We start from the raw sequence: 19,401 nt of genomic DNA on the forward strand, positions 1-19,401 counted from the left end.
AATAATGTGTACACGGGTTGAAATCCTACATTGTTATGTTAATAAGTGCTCTTAAGGCCTTAGATTTGGTTTGTATATCACTGCTTATTATACTCTCTTATACCACATATATTCCACCAAACGACTCATGTAAAACCCGACCACATGTGTATTCACAGATGTAGATGTGAAAACTGGGCGACCGCCCAGAGGGTGCTCCTCGCAACTGTTAGTACAATGGTAGTGTTGTTTCTAAGGGTATGTCTTTGGCATGATTGGGATGCTGAAGTGGGTGGGGGGGTTAAGGGTAAGTTCTGTGCTGTTTTTCGTTTATAGGCTTACATCAACAAAGTACATTATAAAGAGTTATGGCAAGGCTGAGTGTCTCAGTAAGAGCATGGAATTGTTGTACATTATGCATTGCTGTTACAGGAGGAGAAACTGTTTTATACTCATCCAGACATTTTGAGCTAGACTATAGAAATTAAACTAAAGTCATCACAAAATTGATTATTATCCTGGAATATTAGAGGTCTTAATGACCCCAAGAAAATCCGGCAGGTCGTCGCCTATTTAAATCGCAATCACATCAATATAGCAATGTTACCAGAGTCCCATCTTGCTAAAACAGCCAAATGTCTGTTAGGCAATAGTTGGGCTGAGACAGTAGTTATGACCTCGTACTCCTACTATTCTAGAGGTGTATACTTACACTAGTGAAAAGGGGAGTACAATTTCATATAGATCAAACCATAACAGAGGAACTGGGCAGGTTTATTATTGTTACAGGACACCAATCGGACTGATTAATACCTATGGACCAAACATAGACGATCCTGAGTTTTTCCAGAGTCTATGGCGGAAACTTAGAGATCTTCCTGAAATGGAATTGTTATGGGGTGGGGACCTAAATCTGGTTCTAAATTAAGATCTAGATAGATCGAGTGATACTAAAGAACTACATAAGCGAGCAGTAAAAATAGTGACTGATGGTATGAAGGAATTTAACATGTTAGACATTTGTCGACTGCGATATCCAAATCGTACAGAAGCAACCCACCATACTACTATACACAACAGTTGGTCACGCATAGATTACTGGCTGACTACTGAGAAGGTGGCTACATGGACAAAGGACATACAACACTTACTGAAAATGCTACCGACCTTAAGCAGGTCCTATTAGTTATTGAACCCCCTAATACATACACCCACTATATATTATGGAAGTTAATGCTAAGGAGCTGCTGGACTCTTCATATATTACTTCCATTAGACAGGCTATTGAGGAATATTTTACAATAAATCAACCCTCAGTTGACGATCCTAGTCTGCTGTGGGAAGCTTTTAAAGCGGCCATACATGGAGTATGTATTAGAAAAAATGCAGGCATTCTGAAAGATATTTTTCAACAGCTCACCAAAAGGGAAACCAAACTAAGGGCCCTAGAACAAGACTTTGAACACACTCAAAATACGGCCATACTGGGTGACATCAGGAACATAATGTCTGAATATCAATACTTTGCTGAAGATTAACTTAAATACATATCAAAGTGATTCATTGCTCGTACATAGGAGGAAGGGGAAAGACCAGGACATGTATTGGTACAAAAAAGAATATGTAGGGGTCGGGCCACTCATACGGTACTTAAAATCAAAGACCGACATAACATGTTACATTACGACACAGAAGGTATATTGAGAGCATTCATGGATACATATGGTGAGTTATATACCACCGCGACATTGCTAATCCACAGGAAACAATGCAATATCTTGAGGATATTGCAATAGCATGGCTATCATACGCCCAATGGGGATATCTGTTGCAAGCTGTCACGGTGGAAGAAATTACGGAAGTGATAAAAACATTGCCTAACGGTAAAGCTCCTAGCCAAGACGGCTTTACTAGCAAATTTTATAAGGAAGATGTCGACCTAATAGCCCCTCACCCTGTAGAAATGCATGGTTACGCTCATGAAAACCAGATATTACTGCCCACATTAAGAGAGGCTATGATTATAGCTCTTCTGAAACCCGACAAAGACCCCCAAGTATGTGACTCCTACAGACCGTTATCATTAATTAACACGGATACTAAAATCTTAGCTAAACTGATTGCCAAACATCTTCAACCACTGATGACTAACATTATATTGCCGGATCAATCAAGATTTATACCTCATCGCTCCACAGCCGATAATATTTGTACCCTATTTGCATTATCACATCAATTAAGCCCTAAATTGCAGGTAGACACGGTTCTATTAGATGCGGCTAAAGCATTTGATTCAGTCGAATGGACTTACATGTTCACAGTATTACAAAAACTAGGACTACCTCCAATACTGCTGCAGTGGATTAAAATACTGTATACAGCATCAGTTGCAAGAATAAGGGTGAACCAATATGTATCAGATACAACACAGATCACGCGTGGCACACAACAGGGATGTCCTTTGTCACCACTTCTATTCCCGATCGCTTTGGAACCCCTGGTATTCAAAATATGGCAATATTATAAAAATACGGTCCTACAATTCCCTCAACATCCTTTGAATATATCATTGTATGCGGATGACATGGTCCTATATATTCGTGACCTCATTGTTAATTTATCACCCTCCCTAATACGGGAATATATTAAATTTGGGTGGCATTCGGGACTTCAAATAAATTGGGGTAAATCAACAATTCTCCCCTTTACAGGAACTACTAGACCTTTTCCGGCACAATTTCCATTAGAATGGCAGAATGCCCCGATTACAGACAAATTACGGAACAGCCATATGTAAATAAGAAGAGAAAGTGGACAAATGGATTTAATTGCCGCTTTCCTTGGCTGATAGGACGGCCATTGTTAAAATGGTAATATTGCCCAAATTTCTGTACCTATTCATAACATACCCATAACACCACCGGCGACAGTATTTCAGAGACTGTTATCCATTGTCACTCGACCTATATGGGCCGGTGAACAAGCATGCATTGAAACGCGAGCGCTAACACTGCCCTATTCTAATGGTGGCTTGAAGGTACCAGATGTTCTCCTTTATTATCTATGTGCAGTGCTCAAGCGCAATATGCCCGTTACTGGTACCACCTGATCCATTATTTGCCACATATGGCAGTTGAAGACTAATTCCACTACCTAATATACCGCCACACCAACGCGCCCACGTGAATAAACATGAAATTAATACAATTCGGACTAAAAACATGGCATGGCAGCGAATGGGAAAACTGACACATAAACTTCCATTGTACGCACCTGCAAGGCCATTACAACACCATCCGGCCTTGTCAGTGACCCAAGAGAAGGTTTGAATAGATAAAATGGAAAATATATATATATATATATATATATATATATATATATATATATATATATATATATATATATATATATATATATATATATATGCAACTCCACTCCAATCAATTGATCCAAATAATTACCATTAGACAGCGCGTTTTGCTGCGGAAAGATTTATTCCATGGATGCAATTTTATTTTGGGAGACCTTGGGGTATACAAATATATTTCACCTAGGCTCTGCGAGTACAATACCCATATATTCTGGGTGAAAGAAGTAGTCTTATATATCGGCCACTGGGCTTGAATTTTCAGGTTATTTCATTAATACTTTATTTCATTGTTCTATTATTGCACCATTGACTGTTGCATGGTACATGAAAAACTTTGTATAGCTGAAACTCAAGAGCGTTTTGTGCTTACATCATGCAAAGAAAGAAATCATAATTTAAGGTCTGCTTTTTATTTTTCATTTATTGATGCAAAAAAACCGATCATATGTACATATCAAAATACTGTGTTTAATTAGCCACTGGGCATGTTAATTTGATGCGGTTTTCATTATTATGTGTAACATCAATGTCCAAAAGAAGCATTGTGTCAACATTTAAACTAACTGGTTGTTATACACATTCACCATGCAAAGATGGCCACCACAGGAAATTAACTATGTCCTTTTTCTATGTTCATGACCGGTTCTGACCATGTATGCACTTTGGTTTAACTTTATTTAATCAGTTGTCTGTAACACACGAGTTACCCGTGAGCAAGGCGAGAGGTATCGCCGAAACGCGTTGGGTTGGTTCTATACTAGCCGTGTACTACATGCTGGAACTGAATATGGAATAAATCTTTCCGCAGCAAAACGCGCTGTCTAATGGTAATTATTTGGATCAATTGATTGGAGTGGAGTTGCATACACACAGCGTGCGCTGTGTTTGGTGGCAAACGGATTTGACAGGGCGACCTCCGCCCCTGGATTGCACCGCGGTTGAAAGGTCCCAGCGTAAATGGAGGAAGTGGACTGATTTATATATATATATATATATATATATATATGGCACTTTCGTAGAACCTGATGAATTTCATTATATTAGTAACTAAACATTGCTTTTCAATTTCACATATCATAGGCTACGAGGCGCCATAAAAAAATGTATATCCCACATTAAAAGCGTTAAAAGTGTTGGAAATGAGTATCACTAATCCCCATAACATACATCTTGTAACAAAACTATATATATTGCACCAAGAAGGTTCAGAAGGTAACACAGATAAAGCATTAGATAGGTGGACCAAACTGTTGGAAGTACAAATTACTGATGAGTAATGGACTACCTGTTGCGCCTTAACTGATATGCTCACCCCTAACGGTAATCTACCCATCATTCATTATAAATATTTGCATCAAACTTATCATACACTGCTAAAATTACATAAATGTGGGCTCCGACTTGACGCCCGATGCCAAAGATGCGGTACAGATAAATCCGACTTCCTTCATTTAGCGTGGCAATTCCCTCAGATCAGAATATATTGGGAGGATGTTATAAGAATATTAAGTGATATGTTGGATACGAAAATAGACTGCACAGATATGTTTGCTGGGACTGGTAACGATTTTACCATCGGTAAAGCGTACATTTTGCACAATAGCGTTGTTATTGGTGAAAAGGAGGGTTTCTATGTATTGGGGGAGCAAGAGATATCCAAATAGTAAACAATGGCTCCAGGATATGGCATATTGTAGGGATAATCTGAAGACATATGAGGAGGAACTCCCTGCTAGATCAAGGCCAAAAGACTATTGGACAATTCTAACGGACTATCATAAAGCTCATCAAACTCTATTGCCATCCTCTAATGAGTGAAATATTATAATTCAATGGTACACCCTGTAAAATCTTGAAATGTACAGTACTGATTTTCATTGTCAATGATGTAACTTGTAACTTGTATTTTTAAATTGAAAACGAATACTGATGCAGGCCTGTATTGTTTTATTTTTTCAGTTTTTGTATGAACATAATAAAAACATAATTAAAAAAAATAATTGCAAGAACACAATGCTCTTGCCATTATTCCGTGCACCAACACCCTTGCCAGTACAAGCCACAAGCCAAACCTCCTGCCACATCTGAGAAAATCTATACATCCTAATTCAGATCCTCCCTCATGTGGAATGAAATTCTATTGAAGACATTCAAGAAAAAAAATGCACATCCTGAGATCTTTTTTGGCCCCTGCTGTTAGTCACATGTAATGATGTGGCAACGAGAATTCTGGCAAGGCCAAACCCAACCTCCTACAATATGTTCTCTCTGCTCTGACCATTCTGTGGTTGAAGTTTAGGTGCTCCTGCAACACATGAATCTCCCTCACCTTCACATTTGTTTTTGCCTGTAGGCCTCCCACAAACCTTTGCATCATTTCCTTTTTCCCTTTGTGTCCGGCAGTAACCTTGCCTCCATTGTTTAAGAATCAATCTCAATCCACAAGAAAGACAACACTGTACCCGGCCTGTCTTCTCTGGTGCAAGAGGAACACCCAGGTCACACATAAGCTCTTGAAAACGTACCAGCATCTGCTAGCAGTCCACCGAACCTGGCACCCCCACAAAGAAGAAATCATCAATTGATATGTCACTAGATAGTGGCCCGTGGGTCACATGAATAGCCACTGCAGCAATGAACTCAAAACACCCAAAGAACTAACATGATATTGAGCATCCCCTCGGCATTGCCTTGTCCATGTACCACTGGCCTCAAAATGCATGCCCAATAACAGAAAATCCTCTGGGTGCACTGGAAGCAGCCAACAGGCTGACTTCACATCACACTTTGCCATTTGTGCCACTTTGCCAGATGTCACCACCAGTGCCATGGCCATGTCTACTAATGAATATGACACTGAGCCCATGTCTTCTGAAATGAAATTATTGACTGACCCATCTTCTGGCCAAGACAAATGCTGTTTCAACCAAGACTGCCCTTTTTCCTTCTTGGGCATCACACCAATTGCACCAATTGGTGACAAAATCAAAGCATCCATCGGTCAGTCATCAAAGTGGCCCTCCATCTGGCTCTCTAGCACTTTCTTGACCAGTTTATCCTGCACTACCTGCTTGTGTTCCTTTACAGCTGCAAATTGTCTGCCTCCTATTCCTGAGGCCCTTGTACCCTAAATAAACAACCCATCTAAATCCATCCTGTAAAACCCTTGCCTCCTCTGGCCGATCATAGAAGCCCAGCCAGTGCTCCAATCTGTCTACAAAAACTGACGTACAAGCCTTTTTCACCAGATCCCCGTGCACCCCCATCCCCTCTGTTGCCAAATAACTTTGGCAGCTGCTGTGCCCAATAGCCACCAGCGTATGGCTGCCACTGACCTGTTTTCTTTCCTTGATGCCCACTCATAGCCCTGAAGCAATATATGAGGGCATGCTTTGCTTTGTACTTGGAGCAGTAGTGCCAGACTCTGTTTGTTTATTATTGACCGTTCGATTATTTAAAATCATTACAGTAAGAAAGAATAAATAACAAGAAAGTAAAACAAACAAAAAAAGAAATTTACAAATTGGGTCCCCTTCCCCCATTTCTCGCCCTCCCCTGCTGCCCCCCACCTCCGCCAAACTGCGAGTCTTTCTAGTCCTGTTTCCGACAGTTGTGTCCTGTGTTACAAAGTAACTTTTTGCCATCAGCTCCGGAAACTTGATTTTGCTTCTGCAGTGGGTCAATCGGGCTGGCTCCTCATTGCCCTTAGGTTATTGCTGAAGCTCGTTGTTTGTCTGTTTAATGCCTCTATGTTGTGCCTGCTTGTGGTAAAGCACTTGCGCCGAGGGCCAGTCTAATCTGATGGCTAAATTTTGCTGCTCTGGCGAGAGAGTGGGTTGTGGTTTCCGAGAAACACCAATCTGATGCCTCCTTGCATGTTCTGATGCCAAGGTTTCTAACAATGGGGCGGAGCATCCTTTGTCGCTGACTGGTTAATTTGGGGCAGCAACATAATAAGTGGAGCCAGGATTCCTTTTGGTAATTGCAAAGGCGGCAAGAGATGGCACCATCTGCTCGTGCCCATTCTGGATTGAGGTCCGCTGTTCTTAGGGCCACTAGTCTCATAAAAAGGATTTTCCGACAGGCCTGGGCCCCTAGTGCTTCACTTAGGTATGGTTGGGCTTTCCCCATGATATAAGATTCATTCAGTGCCTTAGTGAGGGTGTTCTGGCGAAGAGCGTTTAGATCCAGTTCAAACAAAATAGAGCGGACCTGCCGTCTCATGATATTTGACCAGGTCTTGTGCGGAATATCTGTTAGGTGAAGGCTTTGGGGTTCAATGTTAAGGGTCTCTATTGCTGTGCCCAGCTTGATGTGCCAGGAAGAATCCTTTTCTTTAAAAATTGTTGCCAGATGCTGTTTTAGAGAGTCATGGGGTGCTTTCAGGACTCTGATATAGTATTTGATTAGGTTCCCCTGAAGTGCCAGTTTCCGGTCTGCTGAGTCCTAATTCCAGCCGTAGCCTGATGTTCCTTGCATACCTGGGTGTTTGCAGGACCATTTTATGGGCCTTGGCTTGCGCTGCTGATATGAGTTCGTCTAGATCTCCCGGGAATGCCAGATGCCTGTAGTTGATGGCCGGGATTAGCTTAGCTTTGAGGACCTTCAGCATGGGCTCCGCTGTGGGGCTGGTTAAAAGTTGACTAAGGCGTCTCATAGATAAGACTACACTCTTGGTTTTGGCAGTTAGATGTTTTGCTTGAGTTGCCGATGTTGCCCTCTCGTGTAGCCAAACCCCAAGATACTTGTAAGCTGTGGTAGTATCAATTTGGAGATCACCCAAAGCCCAGCGCGCTTGTTTTTTGAGAGGATGTCTGCCGAATACCATTATCTTTGTTTTGCTCTGGTTGACGGTCAAGTGATTTTCCTTGTTATATTTCCCCAGCTCTTTTAATGCTCTTTGGAGGCCCATCCTTGTGTGATCCATCATTACAATTGCCAGTCTTGCCATTCCCACTTTAGGTGGAACTAGACTTGCCTCTTTCAAGGCTTCCCCCATATCGGCTGTATAAAGATTGAATAGTAGGGGGGCTAAGACACAGCCCTGCTTCAGACAGTTGTTGGTTTGCACTCTTACAGATAACGCTGTGGGGCTTAACTTGACTTGTACCCAGGTCCCCTCATAAAGGGATATAATGGCTCTCAGTAGCTTTGATGGAACTCCCCAGCCTAGCAGTTTTCTCCAAAGTTTGCCCCTGTCTATTCTGTCAAAAGCTGTGCTGTAATCAATAAAGCTCGTTTTGAGAGCTAGGACAGGGTCATGATGTTGTCAATGGCTGCACTATTAGCCCTGAAGCCGGTCTGATAGAATGGTAGTATTTCGTTGTTGATTGCCCAGTGCTCTAATTCTCCCAATAATAATTTGGCATAGGCTTTGGCCTCAACGTCCAGCAGGGACACTAACCTATAGTTGGCGGGGTTGGAGTGGTCCCTCTTTCTTATGGATGGGAAAAAGAATTGAGCCTTTCCATGTTTGTGGAATTAATGCTGTTGAGTATGCATAATTATAAAGATGGGTGAGAATTGAGGAAAAAAAGGATTGAGCTGTTTTAAATACCAAAGCTGGTATGCCGTTTGGGCCTGGCGCCCCATCATTCCTCATATTCTTTATCTCCCTTGTTATTTCAACTTCTGTAAAGCCTTTGCCCCCGAGCGTTGTTATTCCTGTTTTATCTGTATACTAGCGGGGAGTATCTGTATCAATCTTTATTTCCCAGATGTTCTTAGGAGGTGCTTGCTCTGAAGTTGGTATTTCTTTGTTATATAAGCCCCTATCATACACTTCCCATTCATTGCTTCCAATGTTGTTCACCTTGCCTCTGGGCTGAGAGCTCAGGTCGTTTATGTACCTCCATAGTTTGGCATTGTTCTTCTCCTTTAGCAGGGTGAAAACTGTGAGCCATTTTTGTTCCGTTTCTTTCCTCTTGTGTTCCCCTACTTCCCTCCTGTAGGCAGCTCTCAGTGCACTTACGGTGGCCCCCTCTTCCAGTGAGCCTTTGCTATTCCGTTTTCTTAGTGCCTTCTTTAGGGCACCTTTTAATTGTCTCATGCTTCTTGGAATCTGTTAGTTCTTTGAGAAAGGGGCCTTGCGGGAAGTTTTTTTTTTACCTTGTTCTTTACCCATCTTCTGCCACAGGTCATCCATTAGTACTTCCCAGTGTCCAAGAATGTCTTGGTTAGTCTCCCACAGTCCTCTGGCTTCCTGCGTTGCTGCCCACTCCTGCATTTTTCCCTCAAGTTTGAGTGTCCATTTTATTCTTTTGATGGCTCTGAATTGTTCCTCCCCTGTAGTTTCTCCTATCAATTTCTGGAGATCCGCTGTTTCCATACCTATATCGAATATGGCACATAAAGGCCTATGGTCGCTTTCTCCTCTATCGTCGACATGAAAGTCTTTCAACTTGGCAGCCAATTTCTCATTGGTTAAAATATAGTTGATTGTAGATATGTTTCGAAGTGATGGTTTAGGACACCACAAGGGTGAGCGTAATTTCATCATGAGGTGGGTTGATTTGAGTTTAGCATTTTTGAGAAGGCAGAGCAGCGGGCCCGCCTTGTGCCCTTTCTTTGGTAGGCTGGCAGCTCCTTCCAGACTTCTCAGATTGAAATCTCCTGCAACGATTACGTGGTAATGTTCATACTTAAGTATTATGTCTTCCAGCGTGTTGGTGAATGATTCGATGCTGGCAGCAGTCATTGCAGGGTTGATGTAGCAGTTTATGATTAGCAAGTTAATTGGTCAGTGGCCTTCCCTTAAACCGATGATTGTCATTGCTTGCAGATCTGGGGAATTTGCTCTTATTTCTGTTATTCTAAGTTTGTGCGCCTGGCTTATAAAGATGGAAAGACTCCCAGATGGGCGTCCAAAGACTTTTTTTTTGTTGCATTTTGCCGTAGTTCGTGGAAGCCCTCTAAGGGTGTTGATGTCATTGACCTCGTTTCTTGGCAGCATATTATATCCCCTTTAGCGAGGTATTCCTGTACTTCCTTGTTCCCTGCTTTTTTGTTTAACCCTGCTATGTTCCATGATATGAGGGTTAGTTCATGAGGGGGGTCAGGATTTTGCCATTTGTGTTGCTCTGCCCGCACCATCTTTTCCCTTCCGACGTTATTGTGTACTTAATTTTGGCTAGGGTTGCTGAAGCCAATTGACCCCGCTTATGGCCTGTTTTGGTTGACCAATTAGTACTTGACGCAGATTGTTGCTTTGAAGGACAGAAATGTTTATTGGAGTATTAAGGCATTCATGAATGTGTTCCCCTTGTTTTCCGTTATGACTGGTGCCTTTCAGAATTGATGTGGCTCCCTGGCCCCTGTTTTGTGGTTTAAGCACAAAGGGGTAGTAAGATTGTCTGGGTTCTGATGTATCTATGCCCCAACTTGCTAGTTGTTGTGCTTCCCCAAGAACAGCCCATTGGAATGCTTGAACCTTGAAGCCCAGTAGCGTCACCTGGTGATCTTTTAAACTTTACCCACTCTATGTTTTCCGATGCTATCTGGCTCAAGGAATTGATGTGGGCAAAAAGTCGGAGAATGTTATTTCTGTTTAGGATGTCGTGGGGGCCTTCCATGTAGTACCTGGGAGTTAGCAAAACCTCGTAAACTGTAGATATTTCCACAGGGTTTTTTGTTTGTATGGCCCCCTCCTTGCACTGGCTGCATGCTCTCGAAACATGGGGGTGGGGGGGGGGGGGGGGGGGGGTAATCGGTGATCGCCTGTTGTTGGTTCCCAGCCGGCTTGCTATGTGTTTTTGCTCCAGTGATCGAGTTGTGGTTTGCTCCGTGGTGCCTTTGTGATCCTCTTGTTCCATAAGGTCGTTGGGCCTTATTTGTGTGCAGGCATCCTCTTTGCCCCTTCCAACCCTGTTTGGTTTCACCTGTGCGGCTGTCGATGGTAGCCCTACTGGCTGTAATGGTTGCTCCTGGGCCACCTGGTTCTCCTTATCCTCGTGGTCGGAGTCTCGTTGCGCCGCAACATCTCTTGCCCTTTCCTCGTCCGTTTCTTTTTCTTTTTCCATCAGAGAGCATTCATTCTTAGGCTTCTGTTTGAAATTAAAAATCGGATAGGGTGGCAGTGAGTTCCTTTTCTCGTTAGTTTTGTGACTATTCTGCATTGTAGGCAGAATGGATCTTCTTTTCAGTTTTGATCTCTTCTGCTGCTTCTTCAGTTTTTTTTTCGTCCTCCTTGTTATTGGAGCTTCTGTTCTAGCTCCTGTTTCCCCTTCTGTGGTCATTTTCGGCCCTTCGAGTCCCTTCGTGGCTGGGCTTTCTGAGAGTTCTTTTGCCTCCCTATTTGCCAGGGCTGCAGCGGACTCCGGTTTGTTGGATAAATTTTCTCTGATTTTAATTTCCAATTCTTGCGGATGGCTGCGTTCTCCATTGGTCGCCACTGTGATCACCCTCTGCCATTGATTCGATCAGGCTTTGTGGCTCTAGTAATTCGCCTCCGCCTTTGGTTAAGGCCACTATATCCCCCAATATTACCGGCAGTTCTGCCCACTTCTCTACTATCTCGGCACATGTACTTGTACGAATAATCAAGGCCTGATTATGTTTGATTGTTGCCTCCAGTTCTTCCATCTTGCGGCCCTGATTCCCCAAGCAATGGGCTATTGTTTGAAGTAGGTCAACTTGGATCTCCATTTTGGTTGCATGTAATATCAGGGCCTTTGCAATTGACTTTTGCGCTTCTCTGATGGTTATCAGATGGGGAGTGTCTTCTTGTTCAACTTGATCCTTCTGGCCTGTTGGTGAGAGTATTCCTGCTCGCTCTGTGGCATAATTGTTTGCCTCAACCCCTCTCCCAATGAGATTGGGGGTAAGGTCCAAGGTCCTTTCGATTGTTCGCTCTAGTTTTTGTAAGAAAGAGTCAGTGAGATCTCCTGTCTCTGGTGACTCAAGTTGCTGACGCTCATTTGTGGGGACTGTTATCCTTGTCCCTGAGTAGGGTTGCAAGCTGGTGCGGTGCGCGTCTTTAACCTCGATAACATCTGGCTTGGCAGGTGTTTCTTCCTCCTGGTGCCAGTGGATCAGGGTTTTCGTTGAAATTGGACTCTGTGTCACTGCAGCGGGCATCCTTAAGATCCCTTCCGCTGCTGTGTGCTGCTCTAATTGGACTGCGGTATCAAACCTTGAGTTGCTGCCGCCGATCCATTCATTGTGTGCTTTACTGTGCACCCCAGCATCCCCCACTTTGCGCCCGCTTGGGGGGCCTCCCTCTACCCCTGCTTCCTGCACTTGGGCCCGACCCTGATCCCCTTCTTTGGGCCCCGGAGGTCTTCCTCCTCTGGAGTGGGGATTTTTACTGCCAAAACGCTCGATCGCCCCTTGATCGTGCCGCGATGATTGTGGATTGCACTCTGTGGTCTCTGTGTGCGCTACTGGTCCAATCACTGGCTTTCCTGGCAGTGGTGAGTTGCCCGGCGTCTGGAAATAATGTGTAATGAGACCTAGATGGGAGGGTTGTAGAGGAGGACTCGCTAAGTGAGACTCTTATCTAGAGTGCAGGGCTGTAATTCTTGTGACCCTTGTTGTCTGATGTTTGTGTGCATCTTCATCAGAGTCCAGCCTCCTCGGTTTACTTGGATTTCCATTGGTCATTTTCCCTCTTTCCAGGTTCTGGCAAAGTTCTAGTTCTGCCCTCCCCCTTCTGCCTTCCGCCTTTGTCTCTTAATGGTTTTTGCCTCTGGCCTCTGCGGGTCCTCTCAATTTTTCTCGCGGCTCCCTCTGCTCTGCGCGGCTCTGGCTCTGTGCAGCACCCTTGGCGCCCGCGGAGACCCTACGGGTCAATTCTGCGGGATCAAGTTCTGGGCTCTGGGTTCGGGTTCGGGTTCGGCTTGATGAACCTCCCCTTATTCCTCGTGGTCCGTGGTGAAAGCTCCCGTCCGCTTGCCGACTTGCTGCAGCTGCTACTGATTCTTTCTTTCGTGCGTTCCTCGCGTTCTCCGCAAAACCTGGACTGGACTCAGAAATTCGAGGGGGGCACTCAAGGCTAGCAGCTGCTCAGCAGATTAATGACTAATGATTGTCATGGGCTCACTCTTACAGTTGCACTTGCACCCGATGTTGGTCTTGCCCTGGTTGACTAAGTGGGCTTTTAAAAAAAAGTTTTTGAAGTTTCGTGTTAGGCAGCACAGAGACAAGCTGCTGGGCGGGGGGGAGGGGGGGAGTCAGGTGGGGGAAGCCAAGAACCCACAGCCCCTCGCCCCACACACCTCACGCCTGCAGCCTCTCATCGTTCCTCCATTGCTCCTGCTGTTGTGCTGGCTTCTGGGCAGCCTTTTCTGCTGCTCACTGTCGGGTGTCAGCTCGCCTCCTCTCTGCCTCCTCTCTGCTGCAGTCTCACTTTTGGCTCCTCAGCGAGCCGTCGTCCACTCTGCAGTCCGCAGTCCACTACTGTTCAACGGGACCTGCTCTCCAGGGACCCACCAAGTCCTGCCGCCGAGCTCCGAAATTCCACGGGATGCAGGTGAAGCCGCCCGGGAGCCGCCCGAGCCTGGCCGGTACAGGCGCGGCTAGATTGTTTCTGCTGCATGAGCGCGGCTAAGATCTCTTCACTGGGGAGAGGAGGGCGGAGAAGACTGAGAGAGTGGGGGGGCCGAGAGGAGGTTCACGAGCGGGCGAGGCAGGAATGATTAAAACCGGGTCCGGTGGCTCCTGCTTAAACCATTAAAACCAGGTCCGGTGGATCCTGCTCAAACCAGTGCCAGAACTTGCAATACTCCCTTGTACACAAACCCTTGCAGTCCCAACAGCCTCCCCATGTCCCGCTGTGCCCCTTTGCTACATTCTCCACCCCTCCCCAGGTGGGGCACCTCTGAAAGGGTGAATACACAATGTGTAAGCCTTTGGTCATGAGGATAGTCTTCCAAAACTTTGCGGGCCCATAGTGTGCTGCCAAATGTCTGTGTAAAACTCCCCCCACTTTGCCTTGGGATCCCACACCAAACATGCCCAGAACTTCACATCATAATGAGCCTAAGCATACCCTCCAAAGGTAATTTGATCTTTGAGTATAATTTCCATGTATTTGAACATCACCACGCATTGCTCCGGAAACTTCTCACAGTAGACACTGGTGTATATCAAGAATGCCGTGGTTCAGTTCTCAATCATCAGAGGAACCTTTGGCCACTTGGCCAGCTCATATTCCTCCTCTTTGGACTCTGGAGTGCAGCTTCTTGTGGAGGAGCTTGAACATTTCCACATATTTCGCTTTCAAATCTTTTCTTTAATAGCCAACATCAAAAGCGCCCCCAAAAGCTTCCTCATCCCCAAATAAGGGAGCCTCTTAATCTTCAACACCTTGCTTTCCAATCCCTCCTTTTTATCACCTTTGTCATCTTTACTATTTCTGGCACTCAGCCCTATACTGCTACCACCACTACTCTCCATCTCTTTTACCAACTCTCCTTTTCTGCTACCTTTTACTTCATGAATACTTACCCAATATCAGCTACATAACTACCCTTACACAGCTACTCCCCCGCCCCCCATTTGTCACCCCCTGCATCCACACCTGTCGACATCATTACTGGACACATGCAGGCTACCTGGCTCCTCCCTGATTCCAAGGTCAGTGGCCTACAGATGCTTTCCACCTTGCCAGTGGCCACCGTTTCTCCAACTCTGTACTCTGCTGTGCCTTAACACACTAGACACGAACACGTTAGCAGAACTCCTGGCCCCTTGTCATCCGAGAGCCCCTACATGCGCTTCCTTGTCCCGCACCTCATCTTCCACCAGACTGTACTCATCGTAATCCGCAATTGTTCCACCCAGTGGATCCTCTACCCTCACTTAGCTTGGCCTGCTCTCACCATTGGTCATGTTACCATATAGCCTAACTGTGTCGGGCCCAGCGTACAGTGTCCAGGGGGGGCAGTATCAACACCACAATACTGCTCTGCCAACACCGCCCATCTGTCTGTCTAGCTGCTGAAGCCATAGGCCACCAGAAGCCTTTCTGTTGGTAGTTCCAAAAAGGTCGCTTCAGACCTTCTTTTGCCAGCCGTGGAGGGGACCCCTGCCCAAGCCAGCATACCACACCAAGCCCTGCCATCACTTTTCCTCAGAGCACATGAGCCACGCCAAGCTCTTCTGAGTCTCTCAACCTGCCGCTCTCAAAGACTTGCAAAAAAGAGGACAGAACTGGTGTACTGGCACCCTGAACCCTCTGAACCTGGTACGCCTCCTCCTCGGGTCCAACTCTGCTCCCTCACATGCGCACCCTCCCAAATACCACTTGTTATCCCTTTCACCTGCACACTGTTGCTCCGCCTCACAACTTGGCACTCCGACTACCTGCCCCTCACTCTCCTCTCCTTCCTTCTCCCCACTCTTCTCAAACATTGCATCTACAATTGCAGAAACGAGACCCTTAACCTGCAGGGGTCCCTCCACCACATCTACCCCCATTGTGCCTGGCCTGCCTCAAACCCCTGCTGTCCCCTACCCTGCTGCTCATCCCTCCCAACCTCCCCACTACCTATGGCCCCCAACCAACCAATGCTTACAAACCTCATGTGGGGACCCCTGAAGCAATTCCCACCTCCTCAGCTGGGGTCCCTGAAGAGAATCCGCCTCCCCATTCGCTGGAGCACCCAGCCCCTTTCTTTCTGTGCTGCTTGTGAGGGCCCCATAACTGTGGGGCCCTCAATACTTGCTGTTGAGGCCCCCACTCAATCCTCTCTTATCATGCGGCATACTGCCAGAAGGAGACTCCAAAATGGCTGCCCGCACTTTCTCATAACCTCTGACAGCGGTCCCATACATGTGCATACCGCTCAGTCTGGTCCCTGCCTCCATTATATACTCCACTGCGGCCGTAGTTATGGACACTTCCCCACCCGTCTAACTGACTTGAATAAGCACACTTTGAGGCCCGCTCCCTGAGGTCCTGCTCCCATTTTGGAGCCTGAGGGAGAGGGCCTTGCGGGTGAGCCCGTCTCCACTCCTGAATCCCCGCCCTTTGTCCCACCTCCCAGCCGCACGTTATGCTGTCGAGTGGCCCCATTCATCCACCTTTCCTCCTGCCGCTGACGCCGCCTGCGTTTTGCATGACGGCGAGCAACCCCATTTTGCCGAAGCCACACAGTTTGATGCTCGGCGCGCTAGCAGGCCAAATTCACTTCTGCTCCTTCCCCAGTCAGTAAACTATGGTTAATACCTGCAAATGATTACAGCTAATAACTTCCTGCCACCAGTCACCAGGTCACATGCACCTACAAATGGTGACAGGGAGCCCAAAAACAGCAGATATATAACCCTTGGGCTACAAAGGGATCCCACATAGCCCAAATAGAAAGGCAGTCACTGGACTATTCCACCCTCCCAATATCTTGGAGGAGGTAGACCTTCCAGTGGTCGGCTGCCCCCAAACACACATTCTCTACCCATTGCTTTACCTCGTTACAAGCCACCTCCTGCGTGCCCTCCAGGCCCCTACTCCCACTGGCCATTTGGTGATTATGCTGGTTTCTGCAGTTACTTAGCTAATGCATGACTTTGGCACCAAGATCTGTTTGCTGTCTTCAGGAAAGAAGAGCGAATTTGAAAAGAAGTTAGAAATGTGAGAGCTGTTTTGTATACCGGTACCAATAAAGGTTTCAGATGTTTTTTCTTCATTTCTACATGCTAATATAAGGAGCACAAATGAGTCAGGAATAATCATGTACACTTTAGCACGCCAACAGAAAATTTGGGAATTACAAATGAAGACACTTCGAAAAAAACTGAAAAGTCGACTTTGGATTCCCTGTTTCAAAATACGACCAAACTATCAATTTAAAAAAAGAACACAGACAGCAGAGTCTTTAGAGATGCTGGATAATTATCTGATGCTTCCTGTCCATGGACACTATCGGAGGGATCCGAGCTTTAGGGGTCCCTGATGGGGACATGAAAGAAACCAGAAAAAGCTGAAACTGTTTAAGCTGCTGATCAGGCTTCTCTCTCAGAAAAGTCAAATGGGCAATCCAAGTCAGCTCTGTGCAAACAGGCTGGTACTAAAGAGGTTGAAGGAGGGCGGTGGGAGAATGGAGCTGGAGCAGTGTCATTTTGATCCCATTCCGAGATATTGTAGGAGCGCACGATAAACATGTGCAGTCAGCACTCAAATATATTCTGTGTGATTAATGTTACTGAGGAAAATTGAGTTTTGTTTATAAAGTACTCCACATGAGATTAATGAGACTTATAATTGTGTTCATAGAACGTGACAAATAAAAGTCCATGTAATATTCATATATTAATGTGACAGGAGAAGTTAACGTTTAAATGTGTCTCGTGAGGTTAATAAAATAGAATGTGGATATATTTCAAGAACTATTTCCATGCTGGTGCCTTTGGAATGACATCATAATTCTGTACAATGTATTAATGTATAACTAAGCTGCATTTAATATTTGTGTAGAAATGTGCATGTATTCTGTAACCCTGTGCACTGCTAAATTGACATGAGATTGAGCCTCAAGAAAGCGTTCAGTTCAAGCTCACGTTTAAAGTCTAAAATGCAATTCGTATTTAACCTTCAACGTAGAAATTATTTGCTTGTATTTTGTTTCCACTACAGGTGTGGACGAGGCTTTGTCAGTTGGCACAGAAAGGTTTCGTTTTTATAAGATAGAAAGGTATAAAAAGATAAAGTTAGGCATGGAGAAACACTGTAACAAGCAAGGAGGCGAGTTCTCTTGAAGGAGGAAAAGAATGACCTAGGACGAATGAAGTTGCAACTTATCGATGTGGGAAAGGGGGTGCCAGTATTGAGTTGTGCTGGAATCATTGAAAAGTACCAGAGAAAGTCAATTGGGATTGTCTACCTTGAATACAATTTATATGTTATGCTGTAACTCGGTATGGGACAGGAGAGACATCTTAGGACTTCACAGGAACAGATCTATTCGTCTGCTTTTTTGGCTTTGCTATGCCACCCATGTTTGGAGTACCTTCTACTGAAGACTCAGACAGATGACACCTTTCTAATTTCACCTTTATTCAACTTTTCTTATTTTAGGGTTGTCCCTTTAAGGCAGTGTAGGGAGAGATAGCTTGCTCATGCTTACCCTTAAGAATTATTTGATGTAGTTTAATACTCAATTTGCCTGTTTTTTTGCATTGCAATTATAGAGTTAGTTGTCTCCTTTGTGTTCTATAGGGTGAATCTCTTTTGGAGATTTGGACTCATTTTGTTTGTTCTGTATTTCTATATGATAATGTTGAGGATGGTCTTTATCGATTTGTTTCTAAGTGTATAATTAAATCTTTCTATTCTCAGATTTAGTTATTAAGTGAATTATTGTGTGACCAAATTGGTTACATTGTATTGAGATTAATTTGTGACTGTTTTCTCCCCTTTATCTCTCAAGCTGCAACAATGACCATCGGATTGAAGACATATGTGTCAGTGGGCCCCACTTCTTGCAGAGCTGTTTTTTTCCAATTCCTTCAGATAAGAGATAACTATTATTGTTTACATCGGCGGTACTCCTAGTCCGGCCCGCTGGCCACCAGCGGCCTGGCAAGCCTTCATTGGCGGCCCGCGGACCTTGCCATTTTTGCATTGCCAGTGAGGCCGATAGTAAGCACAGAAGATGGCCGCAGGAGCATACGTAGTGAATACGTATTAACTATGTATGCTCGTGCAAACATCTTCTGTGTTTACTGCCAACCTCTGGCCTCTGTGAACTCACACATGGCACAGTCGGAAAGCTTCCTAAAAGACCCTTTAAAAGTCAGCTGTAAGTGCTTTCACAGCTGACTTTTAAAGGGCATTTTAGGAAGCTTCCCGTTTCGTCTTGCCAATGAGTCCTCTTCTACGTCCTCTTCTCCAGCAGCCTTTACTCCATCCAAAGAGACAGACACACAGAGATACACACACATAGACACACAGACACAGAGACACACACACACACAGACAGAGACACAAACACACAGAGGCACACACACACACAGACAGAGAGACTCGCACAGAGACAGAGAGACACACACACAGACACACACAAAAATACAGAGACTGAGACAGAGAGGCACAGAGACAGAGAGACACACAGAGA

Source organism: Lissotriton vulgaris, chromosome 7, assembly GCF_964263255.1.
Source record: "Lissotriton vulgaris chromosome 7, aLisVul1.2, whole genome shotgun sequence".
NCBI classification, from domain to species: Eukaryota; Metazoa; Chordata; class Amphibia; order Caudata; family Salamandridae; genus Lissotriton; species Lissotriton vulgaris.